The sequence below is a fragment of the Muscardinus avellanarius genome, assembly GCF_963383645.1.
Source record: "Muscardinus avellanarius genome assembly, chromosome: 5".
Lineage (NCBI taxonomy): Eukaryota > Metazoa > Chordata > Mammalia > Rodentia > Gliridae > Muscardinus > Muscardinus avellanarius.
Genome location: NC_137790.1, coordinates 68813759 through 68817396, shown reverse-complemented (window position 1 = coordinate 68817396; position 3638 = coordinate 68813759). Strand labels below are relative to the sequence as shown.

General features: G+C 38.8%; 1 pseudogene across 1 annotated transcript; it reads right to left on the bottom strand.

Annotated features, from left to right (window-relative positions):
• Positions 1-2430: 2430 nt before the first annotated feature.
• Positions 2431-3348, bottom strand: LOC308263747 (AP-1 complex subunit sigma-3-like; annotated as a pseudogene). Its single transcript has 3 exons — positions 3116-3348; positions 2772-2869; positions 2431-2569 (listed from the first exon to the last, which is right to left on the bottom strand). The product of its transcript is annotated as an AP-1 complex subunit sigma-3-like (transcript).
• Positions 3349-3638: the final 290 nt, after the last annotated feature.

Genomic DNA, 3638 nt, shown 5'->3' with positions numbered 1-3638 from the left:
AAAGTCTCTTATAGAATTCAACAAAAAACAAACTCTTGTCTTAGGAAAAGCACTAGAAGATCCCTAGCCATTCCAGTGTGAGTGATACCAGACATTAAAACTAACATTGAAAAGGCACAGATAAGACAACAGACACAGATACCAGGACAGAATAGCCTGAGCTATTTCCCCATAATAGATCTGATCACATTAGTACCTGATCACAGAGTTTTCTTTCTAGGAAGCATGAAGATGACATATTCACAATAATAATGACAGTAGCATTATTATTTTTATTATTATTATTTGAGGGCAGGGGAGAAGGAAAGGCATTTACTATTTAGGCTGCAACGAGAGATAATAAATTCCCAAAGTAAGCCAAATAAACAATAATTTCAAATACATTAGGCTGATATTAAAGGATATTTGAAATCAAATCTCTTAAGCTACTGAGAGTTCTTGGAACATTGAGGTGTTTTTTTTGTTGTTTGTTTGTTTGTTTTTTTGGTGGTACTGGGGTTCCTGGAAGCCCTTCTACTTCCGGGCTACACTCCCAGACCTATTTTTACATTTTTATTTGGAAACAGGGTCTCTTAAGCCAGCATGGATGGCTTTGAACCAGTGTGATCCTCCTGTCTCCGCCTTCCAAGCACGGGGATTACAAGTGTACGCCACCATGCCCAGCCTTGGAACATTGAGATTTTAAAAATGTAGTAGTAGTAACAATTATTACTACTGTTATTGATTCCTATTATAGCATTTTTATAATAATAAATGATGATATAGATGTCATATCTCCAGATCTCCTTTAATCTTAATAGAGTTTATAGAAAACATAACATTATGGGAATGTTCTTAATATTCATTTAAAAGGCAAAATTAAAACCTTAACATAGTGGCCTCTGAGGCAGGGATCGGAGCCTGTGGAGGGGTTAGGCTGGTGCTGGAACCAGCGAGGTTGGGATCGGAGCCTGCCATGATGCAAGACTGGTGCTGGGGCCTCTAAGGCCAGGATCGGAGCCTGCCGAGAGGTGAGGCCGGTGCCAGGGGCAGTGAGGTCGGGATCAGAGCCTGCTGAGGGGTTAGGCTGGTGTTGGGGCCAGTGTGGCCGGGATAGGAGCCTGCCATGAGGCAAGGCTGGTGCTGGGGCTTCTGAGGCCGGGATCGGAGCCTGCTGAGGGGTGAGGCTGGTGACAGGGCCAGCAAGGCCGGGATCAGGGCCTGCCATGAGGCATGGCGGTGCTGGAATCAGCAAGGCCAGGATCAGAGTCTACTGGGTGGCCACTCCAGTGCTGGGGTCATCAAGAGTGGGATCAGAACTTGCAATGCGACATACACAGAGAAATATAGAAAATAAAAAACCAGATGCTTTCCCTAATATGTAAAGTTGGAAGAAATAAGTAATAGGAGAAGATCTAGTGGAAGAAAGGGCCCTATAGAGGAGCAGTTAAGGTGACCAATCAGAGGGGATGGCATGAGGGAGGATGGAATCTCTTTAAAATTCATGATGTATGTAAATAAATGTATCAAAGTTAATCACCAATCAAGCATGGGATCGAGGGGGGGGATGAGATAGGGATTGGATAAGGGGCTAATTGGATGCTGTGTGCTTGTATATTCTCACAAGTCTTGTATTCCATTGTGATGTATGACTACAATGCACCAATTATATATATATATATATATATATAACAAAAGGTAATGCCACCTTTCATGTAATAATAGCTCATTTATAGCACAATGACATTCTCTTGAATAAAACTCTTAATGTAAAAAAAGAAGAAAAAAAATAAAGCCTTTGCATAGATAGCAGCTTCTAAGGTGTTAAACATGTAAGTTCTATACTTTCTTTGGTTATCTTCCCTAATTTCAATCCTGAAATAAAAAAATGATTTCAGGACATTAAAATCAGATATACTATATCTGGCATGAAGTTACAGTATTATTAAGTATATTAAAAATTTTCTAGCATTTAAACTCTGAACTTTAACATAATTTTGAGTTAATATACAATTTAAAAAACTAAACATAAAGGAAAGGCATTAATGATATAAGGTATACTTTACATTCTAAATCATGAACTAACACAATACAACTTTCAACCTGTTGGTAGAAGATCAAATAATAAAAATATATTGCAACTAATTTTTCAAAATTAGCTGAAAAATGTCACATGGAGTTAAACAAGCAAGTGTTTAGTCTACTGGGTTATGCAGCAGTTATTTCAAGAAACAAGAGACACAATAAGGTATTTGTATATGGTATAATACAGACATAGAACAATTATAAATATATTATGCTAAACAACTTTGATTTTTGCTAGTTAACAAAGAATCCCTTTAAGTTTTATTTTGGAATGGAGCCACAGGCTCAGTGCAGACTGGACGCAAGGCATTGCCTATTTACACATTCACAGCACATAGCACTGGACATCTTCAAGTAGATGTACAGTTAAAATACAGGTTTGTTCATGTATTCTTCCATTGTCTCCTGTAACACATCAGAGCCGTCAATGGCTTTGATAGCAGTTTTCTTGCGTGTTTCCTGAATTTCTCTACCTATTATAAATTCATCAAGGATAAAAATATACCTTTTCAGCCGAGCATGGTGGTGCAGGTTTATAATCCCTGTGCTTGGGAGGCGGAGACAGGAGGATTGCACAGGTTGAAAGCCAGCCTTGCTGGCTTAAGAGACCCTGTTTCCAAATAAAATATAAGACTGGTCTGGGAGTGTAGCCTGGAGATAGAAGGGTTTCATCCCCAGTACCACCACCAAAAAAAAAAAAAAAATACACCTTTTCAAAATTAAAGATAATATCCAGCTCACACACATTTCCAAAGTGTTTGTCCAGCAACTCCACATAACAATGCACAGTCTCTAGTGTCAAATGCTCATTGTCTTAGCTGGGTCTGGTGTCGCACATTTGTAATCCCAGCATTTGGGAGGCTGAGACAGGAGGATTGTGGTTGGCAGACAGCCTTAGGTACTTAGGCCCTCTGCAACTTAGTGAGACCCTGTTTCAAAATAAAGAAATAAAGGATAAAAAATAGGGCGGGAAATGTAACTCGGAGGTTGAATGGTCCTGGGTTCCATCTCCAGGCCTGCAAAAAAAAAAAAAAAAAAAAAAAAAAAGCAGCTCATTGTCTTGATTTTCTACTGTACAGCAAAAATATAAACTGGCATATACCTTTTATAAACAAGTTTTAGCTCCTTCCAGTCAATAAAACTGCTTATCCTGTGCTCTGGAGAGAGCATAATCTGGACAATTTCCTGGGTGATCTTTATGCTCTCTTTGTCAGGAAGGGTAGTGTAGCATTTCTGCAGCTGCAGTTTCCCTTGTTGAGTGAAGAGCAATATGAAATGTATCATGGCGGCCTGGCCATCCCCACCATTATCGATGTAGCGTCAGCACCAAGGGCAAGGGGTCTGGGGCTGACAGATGACGTGGACACCTCAGATCATGGCTCTACATATACTTAGTGGATATTATACTTTTATAGAATTTTATGGTCTGCTTATTTATCATCTAATATTAGAACATGATCAGTTTTATTCCCAAATGCTTTTTGAAGATATTATAGTTATATAACATTTATTGATGAATATTTTTTCTATTGCTGGACATCTAGGCTATCTAAAACTTCACCATTTTAAATGAT